Raw genomic sequence first — 13,792 nt, forward strand, 5'->3', positions numbered from 1 at the left:
CCGAAAGCGGAACTTGACCCGTTGCCCGGCCCGCTTTAGTGCTTTGCCTTTTCTCCTTGGAAAGTCTGGAGACAGGCAGTGGAAGGGCAGGCAAACTGTCAGGTGCGCAGAGGAGGGGAGACCATGAGGCAAGGTGGGAGATGGGGGCAAGAAGTGAGAAAAAAACTAATCGCAAGCTAGGGCAGGATTCGGAAAGTGAAGCCGAAAAGGGGCTTAGCATGCAGCCCAGGGGTTTCTTTGACTGTCCTAAGCCCACAGGGACTTTGCCGTCCTCAGCTCATGAGACTTGAGATGGGTAGCTTGATTTGCTGAGGAAATGCGGGATGACAGATTCAACTCTGGAGTCAAACATAGCCCGGAACTATCGCCTTAAACTGAGTTTTAAGCCTGGTGCCGATAAAAAGAAAGAAATTAGCCTTAGATCGGGCAAGCCGTTTGACGGGGGAAAATGAGACCCCCTAGGCCAGCTAGGTGGTCGCTGGATGCTGTGCAGACATCAGCAGCTGTTCATTTCATGCCCTCACGTCTCCTCGTTAGTATAGTGGTCAGTATCCCCGCGACCGGGGTTCAATTCCCCGACGGGGAGGTTAAACCTTTTCTGGATTTTTTTTAGTTCTTGACAAATATTCTTGAAGATTAGGCTGAGTCAAGTAGGGAATGGGTGCCAAGAACTGACTCTTTAAGAAAAAAGCACCGGCAACGCTAGTCATCGTACAATATTTGTGCACAATTGCTTACATTAGGCGGCCGGTCCACTTTATTGAGTCCCCCTCAGCACCATTTAGTGCTCCTGTTGTCTGCGAAGTCCAAATTGTAACCCTGAATCAGTTCCTCTTCTGACCCTTTGTATCATGTTACATGACGAGTAATGATCACCTGTTAGCTTTATCCCTAATTATAACTCTCACTCTTTCCCTGCATCTAACCCTAGCTCTAATCCCATCATTAACCTCGGTCCGGGCACACGCGTGAACCCTTACTCTCATCTCAGCCTCTCCTGGTGATACATCACACCTGGGATCGTTTGCTCCCTGTGGGCTGTGGGAAATTTGCTACCAGCACGCCCTGGAAGTGGGGCTCATTCCGCTGCAACGGGAGGTCTTCCCAGGACGCGTCACAGCTCAACGCAAGAGCTCCTGGGTTTCGAAGGCTCTTGCAGCAAGCCTTCACAAAGCAGCAGGGAGCGCCGTTCCAGATGGGAAACTTGAGACTGGATGTCCAGAAAAGCAAGACGTCAGAAGCGAAACCTTTTTCCTGCAGGGTGTGGCATACCATCCGCTTGCTCATTGCGACAGAGGTGGCACTAATGAAGGAAGAGGTCAACGTTACGTTCTTCTTTAAAATGCAAGGCCAGGAAAAGTGGCAGCGGTGGGATTTGAACCCACGCCTCCGAAGAGACTGGAGCCTTAATCCAGCGCCTTAGACCGCTCGGCCACGCTACCTCCCTGCTAGTCGCCGAAAGCGGAACTTGACCCGTTGCCCGGCCCGCTTTAGTGCTTTGCCTTTTCTCCTTGGAAAGTCTGGAGACAGGCAGTGGAAGGGCAGGCAAACTGTCAGGTGCGCAGAGGAGGGGAGACCATGAGGCAAGGTGGGAGATGGGGGCAAGAAGTGAGAAAAAAACTAATCGCAAGCTAGGGCAGGATTCGGAAAGTGAAGCCGAAAAGGGGCTTAGCATGCAGCCCAGGGGTTTCTTTGACTGTCCTAAGCCCACAGGGACTTTGCCGTCCTCAGCTCATGAGACTTGAGATGGGTAGCTTGATTTGCTGAGGAAATGCGGGATGACAGATTCAACTCTGGAGTCAAACATAGCCCGGAACTATCGCCTTAAACTGAGTTTTAAGCCTGGTGCCGATAAAAAGAAAGAAATTAGCCTTAGATCGGGCAAGCCGTTTGACGGGGGAAAATGAGACCCCCTAGGCCAGCTAGGTGGTCGCTGGATGCTGTGCAGACATCAGCAGCTGTTCATTTCATGCCCTCACGTCTCCTCGTTAGTATAGTGGTCAGTATCCCCGCCTGTCACGCGGGAGACCGGGGTTCAATTCCCCGACGGGGAGGTTAAACCTTTTCTGGATTTTTTTTAGTTCTTGACAAATATTCTTGAAGATTAGGCTGAGTCAAGTAGGGAATGGGTGCCAAGAACTGACTCTTTAAGAAAAAAGCACCGGCAACGCTAGTCATCGTACAATATTTGTGCACAATTGCTTACATTAGGCGGCCGGTCCACTTTATTGAGTCCCCCTCAGCACCATTTAGTGCTCCTGTTGTCTGCGAAGTCCAAATTGTAACCCTGAATCAGTTCCTCTTCTGACCCTTTGTATCATGTTACATGACGAGTAATGATCACCTGTTAGCTTTATCCCTAATTATAACTCTCACTCTTTCCCTGCATCTAACCCTAGCTCTAATCCCATCATTAACCTCGGTCCGGGCACACGCGTGAACCCTTACTCTCATCTCAGCCTCTCCTGGTGATACATCACACCTGGGATCGTTTGCTCCCTGTGGGCTGTGGGAAATTTGCTACCAGCACGCCCTGGAAGTGGGGCTCATTCCGCTGCAACGGGAGGTCTTCCCAGGACGCGTCACAGCTCAACGCAAGAGCTCCTGGGTTTCGAAGGCTCTTGCAGCAAGCCTTCACAAAGCAGCAGGGAGCGCCGTTCCAGATGGGAAACTTGAGACTGGATGTCCAGAAAAGCAAGACGTCAGAAGCGAAACCTTTTTCCTGCAGGGTGTGGCATACCATCCGCTTGCTCATTGCGACAGAGGTGGCACTAATGAAGGAAGAGGTCAACGTTACGTTCTTCTTTAAAATGCAAGGCCAGGAAAAGTGGCAGCGGTGGAATTTGAACCCACGCCTCCGAAGAGACTGGAGCCTTAATCCAGCGCCTTAGACCGCTCGGCCACGCTACCTCCCTGCTAGTCGCCGAAAGCGGAACTTGACCCGTTGCCCGGCCCGCTTTAGTGCTTTGCCTTTTCTCCTTGGAAAGTCTGGAGACAGGCAGTGGAAGGGCAGGAAAACTGTCAGGTGCGCAGAGGAGGGGAGACCATGAGGCAAGGTGGGAGATGGGGGCAAGAAGTGAGAAAAAAACTAATCGCAAGCTAGGGCAGGATTCGGAAAGTGAAGCCGAAAAGGGGCTTAGCATGCAGCCCAGGGGTTTCTTTGACTGTCCTAAGCCCACAGGGACTTTGCCGTCCTCAGCTCATGAGACTTGAGATGGGTAGCTTGATTTGCTGAGGAAATGCGGGATGACAGATTCAACTCTGGAGTCAAACATAGCCCGGAACTATCGCCTTAAACTGAGTTTTAAGCCTGGTGCCGATAAAAAGAAAGAAATTAGCCTTAGATCGGGCAAGCCGTTTGACGGGGGAAAATGAGACCCCCTAGGCCAGCTAGGTGGTCGCTGGATGCTGTGCAGACATCAGCAGCTGTTCATTTCATGCCCTCACGTCTCCTCGTTAGTATAGTGGTCAGTATCCCCGCCTGTCACGTGGGAGACCGGGGTTCAATTCCCCGACGGGGAGGTTAAACCTTTTCTGGATTTTTTTTAGTTCTTGACAAATATTCTTGAAGATTAGGCTGAGTCAAGTAGGGAATGGGTGCCAAGAACTGACTCTTTAAGAAAAAAGCACCGGCAACGCTAGTCATCGTACAATATTTGTGCACAATTGCTTACATTAGGCGGCCGGTCCACTTTATTGAGTCCCCCTCAGCACCATTTAGTGCTCCTGTTGTCTGCGAAGTCCAAATTGTAACCCTGAATCAGTTCCTCTTCTGACCCTTTGTATCATGTTACATGACGAGTAATGATCACCTGTTAGCTTTATCCCTAATTATAACTCTCACTCTTTCCCTGCATCTAACCCTAGCTCTAATCCCATCATTAACCTCGGTCCGGGCACACGCGTGAACCCCTACTCTCATCTCAGCCTCTCCTGGTGATACATCACACCTGGGATCGTTTGCTCCCTGTGGGCTGTGGGAAATTTGCTACCAGCACGCCCTGGAAGTGGGGCTCATTCCGCTGCAACGGGAGGTCTTCCCAGGACGCGTCACAGCTCAACGCAAGAGCTCCTGGGTTTCGAAGGCTCTTGCAGCAAGCCTTCACAAAGCAGCAGGGAGCGCCGTTCCAGATGGGAAACTTGAGACTGGATGTCCAGAAAAGCAAGACGTCAGAAGCGAAACCTTTTTCCTGCAGGGTGTGGCATACCATCCGCTTGCTCATTGCGACAGAGGTGGCACTAATGAAGGAAGAGGTCAACGTTACGTTCTTCTTTAAAATGCAAGGCCAGGAAAAGTGGCAGCGGTGGGATTTGAACCCACGCCTCCGAAGAGACTGGAGCCTTAATCCAGCGCCTTAGACCGCTCGGCCACGCTACCTCCCTGCTAGTCGCCGAAAGCGGAACTTGACCCGTTGCCCGGCCCGCTTTAGTGCTTTGCCTTTTCTCCTTGGAAAGTCTGGAGACAGGCAGTGGAAGGGCAGGCAAACTGTCAGGTGCGCAGAGGAGGGGAGACCATGAGGCAAGGTGGGAGATGGGGGCAAGAAGTGAGAAAAAAACTAATCGCAAGCTAGGGCAGGATTCGGAAAGTGAAGCCGAAAAGGGGCTTAGCATGCAGCCCAGGGGTTTCTTTGACTGTCCTAAGCCCACAGGGACTTTGCCGTCCTCAGCTCATGAGACTTGAGATGGGTAGCTTGATTTGCTGAGGAAATGCGGGATGACAGATTCAACTCTGGAGTCAAACATAGCCCGGAACTATCGCCTTAAACTGAGTTTTAAGCCTGGTGCCGATAAAAAGAAAGAAATTAGCCTTAGATCGGGCAAGCCGTTTGACGGGGGAAAATGAGACCCCCCTAGGCCAGCTAGGTGGTCGCTGGATGCTGTGCAGACATCAGCAGCTGTTCATTTCATGCCCTCACGTCTCCTCGTTAGTATAGTGGTCAGTATCCCCGCCTGTCACGCGGGAGACCGGGGTTCAATTCCCCGACGGGGAGGTTAAACCGTTCCTGGATTTTTTTTAGTTCTTGACAAATATTCTTGAAGATTAGGCTGAGTCAAGTAGGGAATGGGTGCCAAGAACTGACTCTTTAAGAAAAAAGCACCGGCAACGCTAGTCATCGTACAATATTTGTGCACAATTGCTTACATTAGGCGGCCGGTCCACTTTATTGAGTCCCCCTCAGCACCATTTAGTGCTCCTGTTGTCTGCGAAGTCCAAATTGTAACCCTGAATCAGTTCCTCTTCTGACCCTTTGTATCATGTTACATGACGAGTAATGATCACCTGTTAGCTTTATCCCTAATTATAACTCTCACTCTTTCCCTGCATCTAACCCTAGCTCTAATCCCATCATTAAACTCGGTCCGGGCACACGCGTGAACCCCTACTCTCATCTCAGCCTCTCCTGGTGATACATCACACCTGGGATCGTTTGCTCCCTGTGGGCTGTGGGAAATTTGCTACCAGCACGCCCTGGAAGTGGGGCTCATTCCGCTGCAACGGGAGGTCTTCCCAGGACGCGTCACAGCTCAACGCAAGAGCTCCTGGGTTTCGAAGGCTCTTGCAGCAAGCCTTCACAAAGCAGCAGGGAGCGCCGTTCCAGATGGGAAACTTGAGACTGGATGTCCAGAAAAGCAAGACGTCAGAAGCGAAACCTTTTTCCTGCAGGGTGTGGCATACCATCCGCTTGCTCATTGCGACAGAGGTGGCACTAATGAAGGAAGAGGTCAACGTTACGTTCTTCTTTAAAATGCAAGGCCAGGAAAAGTGGCAGCGGTGGGATTTGAACCCACGCCTCCGAAGAGACTGGAGCCTTAATCCAGCGCCTTAGACCGCTCGGCCACGCTACCTCCCTGCTAGTCGCCGAAAGCGGAACTTGACCCGTTGCCCGGCCCGCTTTAGTGCTTTGCCTTTTCTCCTTGGAAAGTCTGGAGACAGGCAGTGGAAGGGCAGGCAAACTGTCAGGTGCGCAGAGGAGGGGAGACCATGAGGCAAGGTGGGAGATGGGGGCAAGAAGTGAGAAAAAAACTAATCGCAAGCTAGGGCAGGATTCGGAAAGTGAAGCCGAAAAGGGGCTTAGCATGCAGCCCAGGGGTTTCTTTGACTGTCCTAAGCCCACAGGGACTTTGCCGTCCTCAGCTCATGAGACTTGAGATGGGTAGCTTGATTTGCTGAGGAAATGCGGGATGACAGATTCAACTCTGGAGTCAAACATAGCCCGGAACTATCGCCTTAAACTGAGTTTTAAGCCTGGTGCCGATAAAAAGAAAGCAATTAGCCTTAGATCGGGCAAGCCGTTTGACGGGGGAAAATGAGACCCCCTAGGCCAGCTAGGTGGTCGCTGGATGCTGTGCAGACATCAGCAGCTGTTCATTTCATGCCCTCACGTCTCCTCGTTAGTATAGTGGTCAGTATCCCCGCCTGTCACGCGGGAGACCCCGACGGGGAGGTTAAACCTTTTCTGGATTTTTTTTAGTTCTTGACAAATATTCTTGAAGATTAGGCTGAGTCAAGTAGGGAATGGGTGCCAAGAACTGACTCTTTAAGAAAAAAGCACCGGCAACGCTAGTCATCGTACAATATTTGTGCACAATTGCTTACATTAGGCGGCCGGTCCACTTTATTGAGTCCCCCTCAGCACCATTTAGTGCTCCTGTTGTCTGCGAAGTCCAAATTGTAACCCTGAATCAGTTCCTCTTCTGACCCTTTGTATCATGTTACATGACGAGTAATGATCACCTGTTAGCTTTATCCCTAATTATAACTCTCACTCTTTCCCTGCATCTAACCCTAGCTCTAATCCCATCATTAACCTCGGTCCGGGCACACGCGTGAACCCTTACTCTCATCTCAGCCTCTCCTGGTGATACATCACACCTGGGATCGTTTGCTCCCTGTGGGCTGTGGGAAATTTGCTACCAGCACGCCCTGGAAGTGGGGCTCATTCCGCTGCAACGGGAGGTCTTCCCAGGACGCGTCACAGCTCAACGCAAGAGCTCCTGGGTTTCGAAGGCTCTTGCAGCAAGCCTTCACAAAGCAGCAGGGAGCGCCGTTCCAGATGGGAAACTTGAGACTGGATGTCCAGAAAAGCAAGACGTCAGAAGCGAAACCTTTTTCCTGCAGGGTGTGGCATACCATCCGCTTGCTCATTGCGACAGAGGTGGCACTAATGAAGGAAGAGGTCAACGTTACGTTCTTCTTTAAAATGCAAGGCCAGGAAAAGTGGCAGCGGTGGGATTTGAACCCACGCCTCCGAAGAGACTGGAGCCTTAATCCAGCGCCTTAGACCGCTCGGCCACGCTACCTCCCTGCTAGTCGCCGAAAGCGGAACTTGACCCGTTGCCCGGCCCGCTTTAGTGCTTTGCCTTTTCTCCTTGGAAAGTCTGGAGACAGGCAGTGGAAGGGCAGGCAAACTGTCAGGTGCGCAGAGGAGGGGAGACCATGAGGCAAGGTGGGAGATGGGGGCAAGAAGTAAGAAAAAAACTAATCGCAAGCTAGGGCAGGATTCGGAAAGTGAAGCCGAAAAGGGGCTTAGCATGCAGCCCAGGGGTTTCTTTGACTGTCCTAAGCCCACAGGGACTTTGCCGTCCTCAGCTCATGAGACTTGAGATGGGTAGCTTGATTTGCTGAGGAAATGCGGGATGACAGATTCAACTCTGGAGTCAAACATAGCCCGGAACTATCGCCTTAAACTGAGTTTTAAGCCTGGTGCCGATAAAAAGAAAGAAATTAGCCTTAGATCGGGCAAGCCGTTTGACGGGGGAAAATGAGACCCCCTAGGCCAGCTAGGTGGTCGCTGGATGCTGTGCAGACATCAGCAGCTGTTCATTTCATGCCCTCACGTCTCCTCGTTAGTATAGTGGTCAGTATCCCCGCCTGTCACGCGGGAGACCGGGCGGGGAGGTTAAACCTTTTCTGGATTTCTTTTAGTTCTTGACAAATATTCTTGAAGATTAGGCTGAGTCAAGTAGGGAATGGGTGCCAAGAACTGACTCTTTAAGAAAAAAGCACCGGCAACGCTAGTCATCGTACAATATTTGTGCACAATTGCTTACATTAGGCGGCCGGTCCACTTTATTGAGTCCCCCTCAGCACCATTTAGTGCTCCTGTTGTCTGCGAAGTCCAAATTGTAACCCTGAATCAGTTCCTCTTCTGACCCTTTGTATCATGTTACATGACGAGTAATGATCACCTGTTAGCTTTATCCCTAATTATAACTCTCACTCTTTCCCTGCATCTAACCCTAGCTCTAATCCCATCATTAACCTCGGTCCGGGCACACGCGTGAACCCTTACTCTCATCTCAGCCTCTCCTGGTGATACATCACACCTAGGATCGTTTGCTCCCTGTGGGCTGTGGGAAATTTGCTACCAGCACGCCCTGGAAGTGGGGCTCATTCCGCTGCAACGGGAGGTCTTCCCAGGACGCGTCACAGCTCAACGCAAGAGCTCCTGGGTTTCGAAGGCTCTTGCAGCAAGCCTTCACAAAGCAGCAGGGAGCGCCGTTCCAGATGGGAAACTTGAGACTGGATGTCCAGAAAAGCAAGACGTCAGAAGCGAAACCTTTTTCCTGCAGGGTGTGGCATACCATCCGCTTGCTCATTGCGACAGAGGTGGCACTAATGAAGGAAGAGGTCAACGTTACGTTCTTCTTTAAAATGCAAGGCCAGGAAAAGTGGCAGCGGTGGGATTTGAACCCACGCCTCCGAAGAGACTGGAGCCTTAATCCAGCGCCTTAGACCGCTCGGCCACGCTACCTCCCTGCTAGTCGCCGAAAGCGGAACTTGACCCGTTGCCCGGCCCGCTTTAGTGCTTTGCCTTTTCTCCTTGGAAAGTCTGGAGACAGGCAGTGGAAGGGCAGGCAAACTGTCAGGTGCGCAGAGGAGGGGAGACCATGAGGCAAGGTGGGAGATGGGGGCAAGAAGTGAGAAAAAAACTAATCGCAAGCTAGGGCAGGATTCGGAAAGTGAAGCCGAAAAGGGGCTTAGCATGCAGCCCAGGGGTTTCTTTGACTGTCCTAAGCCCACAGGGACTTTGCCGTCCTCAGCTCATGAGACTTGAGATGGGTAGCTTGATTTGCTGAGGAAATGCGGGATGACAGATTCAACTCTGGAGTCAAACATAGCCCGGAACTATCGCCTTAAACTGAGTTTTAAGCCTGGTGCCGATAAAAAGAAAGAAATTAGCCTTAGATCGGGCAAGCCGTTTGACGGGGGAAAATGAGACCCCCCTAGGCCAGCTAGGTGGTCGCTGGATGCTGTGCAGACATCAGCAGCTGTTCATTTCATGCCCTCACGTCTCCTCGTTAGTATAGTGGTCAGTATCCCCGCCTGTCACGCGGGAGACCGGGGTTCAATTCCGACGGGGAGGTTAAACCTTTTCTGGATTTTTTTTAGTTCTTGACAAATATTCTTGAAGATTAGGCTGAGTCAAGTAGGGAATGGGTGCCAAGAACTGACTCTTTAAGAAAAAAGCACCGGCAACGCTAGTCATCGTACAATATTTGTGCACAATTGCTTACATTAGGCGGCCGGTCCACTTTATTGAGTCCCCCTCAGCACCATTTAGTGCTCCTGTTGTCTGCGAAGTCCAAATTGTAACCCTGAATCAGTTCCTCTTCTGACCCTTTGTATCATGTTACATGACGAGTAATGATCACCTGTTAGCTTTATCCCTAATTATAACTCTCACTCTTTCCCTGCATCTAACCCTAGCTCTAATCCCATCATTAACCTCGGTCCGGGCACACGCGTGAACCCCTACTCTCATCTCAGCCTCTCCTGGTGATACATCACACCTGGGATCGTTTGCTCCCTGTGGGCTGTGGGAAATTTGCTACCAGCACGCCCTGGAAGTGGGGCTCATTCCGCTGCAACGGGAGGTCTTCCCAGGACGCGTCACAGCTCAACGCAAGAGCTCCTGGGTTTCGAAGGCTCTTGCAGCAAGCCTTCACAAAGCAGCAGGGAGCGCCGTTCCAGATGGGAAACTTGAGACTGGATGTCCAGAAAAGCAAGACGTCAGAAGCGAAACCTTTTTCCTGCAGGGTGTGGCATACCATCCGCTTGCTCATTGCGACAGAGGTGGCACTAATGAAGGAAGAGGTCAACGTTACGTTCTTCTTTAAAATGCAAGGCCAGGAAAAGTGGCAGCGGTGGGATTTGAACCCACGCCTCCGAAGAGACTGGAGCCTTAATCCAGCGCCTTAGACCGCTCGGCCACGCTACCTCCCTGCTAGTCGCCGAAAGCGGAACTTGACCCGTTGCCCGGCCCGCTTTAGTGCTTTGCCTTTTCTCCTTGGAAAGTCTGGAGACAGGCAGTGGAAGGGCAGGCAAACTGTCAGGTGCGCAGAGGAGGGGAGACCATGAGGCAAGGTGGGAGATGGGGGCAAGAAGTAAGAAAAAAACTAATCGCAAGCTAGGGCAGGATTCGGAAAGTGAAGCCGAAAAGGGGCTTAGCATGCAGCCCAGGGGTTTCTTTGACTGTCCTAAGCCCACAGGGACTTTGCCGTCCTCAGCTCATGAGACTTGAGATGGGTAGCTTGATTTGCTGAGGAAATGCGGGATGACAGATTCAACTCTGGAGTCAAACATAGCCCGGAACTATCGCCTTAAACTGAGTTTTAAGCCTGGTGCCGATAAAAAGAAAGAAATTAGCCTTAGATCGGGCAAGCCGTTTGACGGGGGAAAATGAGACCCCCTAGGCCAGCTAGGTGGTCGCTGGATGCTGTGCAGACATCAGCAGCTGTTCATTTCATGCCCTCACGTCTCCTCGTTAGTATAGTGGTCAGTATCCCCGCCTGTCACGCGGGAGACCGGGGTTCAATTCCCCGACGGGGAGGTTAAACCTTTTCTGGATTTTTTTTAGTTCTTGACAAATATTCTTGAAGATTAGGCTGAGTCAAGTAGGGAATGGGTGCCAAGAACTGACTCTTTAAGAAAAAAGCACCGGCAACGCTAGTCATCGTACAATATTTGTGCACAATTGCTTACATTAGGCGGCCGGTCCACTTTATTGAGTCCCCCTCAGCACCATTTAGTGCTCCTGTTGTCTGCGAAGTCCAAATTGTAACCCTGAATCAGTTCCTCTTCTGACCCTTTGTATCATGTTACATGACGAGTAATGATCACCTGTTAGCTTTATCCCTAATTATAACTCTCACTCTTTCCCTGCATCTAACCCTAGCTCTAATCCCATCATTAACCTCGGTCCGGGCACACGCGTGAACCCTTACTCTCATCTCAGCCTCTCCTGGTGATACATCACACCTGGGATCGTTTGCTCCCTGTGGGCTGTGGGAAATTTGCTACCAGCACGCCCTGGAAGTGGGGCTCATTCCGCTGCAACGGGAGGTCTTCCCAGGACGCGTCACAGCTCAACGCAAGAGCTCCTGGGTTTCGAAGGCTCTTGCAGCAAGCCTTCACAAAGCAGCAGGGAGCGCCGTTCCAGATGGGAAACTTGAGACTGGATGTCCAGAAAAGCAAGACGTCAGAAGCGAAACCTTTTTCCTGCAGGGTGTGGCATACCATCCGCTTGCTCATTGCGACAGAGGTGGCACTAATGAAGGAAGAGGTCAACGTTACGTTCTTCTTTAAAATGCAAGGCCAGGAAAAGTGGCAGCGGTGGGATTTGAACCCACGCCTCCGAAGAGACTGGAGCCTTAATCCAGCGCCTTAGACCGCTCGGCCACGCTACCTCCCTGCTAGTCGCCGAAAGCGGAACTTGACCCGTTGCCCGGCCCGCTTTAGTGCTTTGCCTTTTCTCCTTGGAAAGTCTGGAGACAGGCAGTGGAAGGGCAGGCAAACTGTCAGGTGCGCAGAGGAGGGGAGACCATGAGGCAAGGTGGGAGATGGGGGCAAGAAGTAAGAAAAAAACTAATCGCAAGCTAGGGCAGGATTCGGAAAGTGAAGCCGAAAAGGGGCTTAGCATGCAGCCCAGGGGTTTCTTTGACTGTCCTAAGCCCACAGGGACTTTGCCGTCCTCAGCTCATGAGACTTGAGATGGGTAGCTTGATTTGCTGAGGAAATGCGGGATGACAGATTCAACTCTGGAGTCAAACATAGCCCGGAACTATCGCCTTAAACTGAGTTTTAAGCCTGGTGCCGATAAAAAGAAAGAAATTAGCCTTAGATCGGGCAAGCCGTTTGACGGGGGAAAATGAGACCCCCTAGGCCAGCTAGGTGGTCGCTGGATGCTGTGCAGACATCAGCAGCTGTTCATTTCATGCCATCACGTCTCCTCGTTAGTATAGTGGTCAGTATCCCCGCCTGTCACGCGGGAGACCGGGGTTCAATTCCCCGACGGGGAGGTTAAACCTTTTCTGGATTTTTTTTAGTTCTTGACAAATATTCTTGAAGATTAGGCTGAGTCAAGTAGGGAATGGGTGCCAAGAACTGACTCTTTAAGAAAAAAGCACCGGCAACGCTAGTCATCGTACAATATTTGTGCACAATTGCTTACATTAGGCGGCCGGTCCACTTTATTGAGTCCCCCTCAGCACCATTTAGTGCTCCTGTTGTCTGCGAAGTCCAAATTGTAACCCTGAATCAGTTCCTCTTCTGACCCTTTGTATCATGTTACATGACGAGTAATGATCACCTGTTAGCTTTATCCCTAATTATAACTCTCACTCTTTCCCTGCATCTAACCCTAGCTCTAATCCCATCATTAACCTCGGTCCGGGCACACGCGTGAACCCTTACTCTCATCTCAGCCTCTCCTGGTGATACATCACACCTGGGATCGTTTGCTCCCTGTGGGCTGTGGGAAATTTGCTACCAGCACGCCCTGGAAGTGGGGCTCATTCCGCTGCAACGGGAGGTCTTCCCAGGACGCGTCACAGCTCAACGCAAGAGCTCCTGGGTTTCGAAGGCTCTTGCAGCAAGCCTTCACAAAGCAGCAGGGAGCGCCGTTCCAGATGGGAAACTTGAGACTGGATGTCCAGAAAAGCAAGACGTCAGAAGCGAAACCTTTTTCCTGCAGGGTGTGGCATACCATCCGCTTGCTCATTGCGACAGAGGTGGCACTAATGAAGGAAGAGGTCAACGTTACGTTCTTCTTTAAAATGCAAGGCCAGGAAAAGTGGCAGCGGTGGGATTTGAACCCACGCCTCCGAAGAGACTGGAGCCTTAATCCAGCGCCTTAGACCGCTCGGCCACGCTACCTCCCTGCTAGTCGCCGAAAGCGGAACTTGACCCGTTGCCCGGCCCGCTTTAGTGCTTTGCCTTTTCTCCTTGGAAAGTCTGGAGACAGGCAGTGGAAGGGCAGGCAAACTGTCAGGTGCGCAGAGGAGGGGAGACCATGAGGCAAGGTGGGAGATGGGGGCAAGAAGTAAGAAAAAAACTAATCGCAAGCTAGGGCAGGATTCGGAAAGTGAAGCCGAAAAGGGGCTTAGCATGCAGCCCAGGGGTTTCTTTGACTGTCCTAAGCCCACAGGGACTTTGCCGTCCTCAGCTCATGAGACTTGAGATGGGTAGCTTGATTTGCTGAGGAAATGCGGGATGACAGATTCAACTCTGGAGTCAAACATAGCCCGGAACTATCGCCTTAAACTGAGTTTTAAGCCTGGTGCCGATAAAAAGAAAGAAATTAGCCTTAGATCGGGCAAGCCGTTTGACGGGGGAAAATGAGACCCCCTAGGCCAGCTAGGTGGTCGCTGGATGCTGTGCAGACATCAGCAGCTGTTCATTTCATGCCATCACGTCTCCTCGTTAGTATAGTGGTCAGTATCCCCGCCTGTCACGCGGGAGACCGGGGTTCAATTCCCCGACGGGGAGGTTAAACCTTTTCTGGATTTT

General features: G+C 51.5%; 5 non-coding genes across 5 annotated transcripts; all 5 read left to right on the top strand.

Annotated features, from left to right (window-relative positions):
* Positions 1 to 1,982: 1,982 nt before the first annotated feature.
* Positions 1,983 to 2,054, top strand: TRNAD-GUC (transfer RNA aspartic acid (anticodon GUC)). The gene has a single exon. It is a non-coding gene; the product is annotated as a tRNA-Asp (tRNA).
* Positions 2,055 to 4,919: 2,865 nt separating this feature from the next.
* On the top strand, positions 4,920 to 4,991 carry TRNAD-GUC (transfer RNA aspartic acid (anticodon GUC)). The gene has a single exon. It is a non-coding gene; the product is annotated as a tRNA-Asp (tRNA).
* Positions 4,992 to 10,763: 5,772 nt separating this feature from the next.
* TRNAD-GUC (transfer RNA aspartic acid (anticodon GUC)) lies at positions 10,764 to 10,835 on the top strand. Its single transcript has one exon. It is a non-coding gene; the product is annotated as a tRNA-Asp (tRNA).
* A 1,396-nt stretch (positions 10,836 to 12,231) lies between these two features.
* On the top strand, positions 12,232 to 12,303 carry TRNAD-GUC (transfer RNA aspartic acid (anticodon GUC)). The gene has a single exon. It is a non-coding gene; the product is annotated as a tRNA-Asp (tRNA).
* Positions 12,304 to 13,699: 1,396 nt separating this feature from the next.
* TRNAD-GUC (transfer RNA aspartic acid (anticodon GUC)) lies at positions 13,700 to 13,771 on the top strand. Its single transcript has one exon. It is a non-coding gene; the product is annotated as a tRNA-Asp (tRNA).
* The last annotated feature ends 21 nt before the right edge of the window (positions 13,772 to 13,792 follow it).

Source organism: Ambystoma mexicanum, chromosome 1p (genome assembly GCF_040938575.1).
Source record: "Ambystoma mexicanum isolate Mex_15411 chromosome 1p, UKY_AmexF1_1, whole genome shotgun sequence".
NCBI lineage: Eukaryota > Metazoa > Chordata > Amphibia > Caudata > Ambystomatidae > Ambystoma > Ambystoma mexicanum.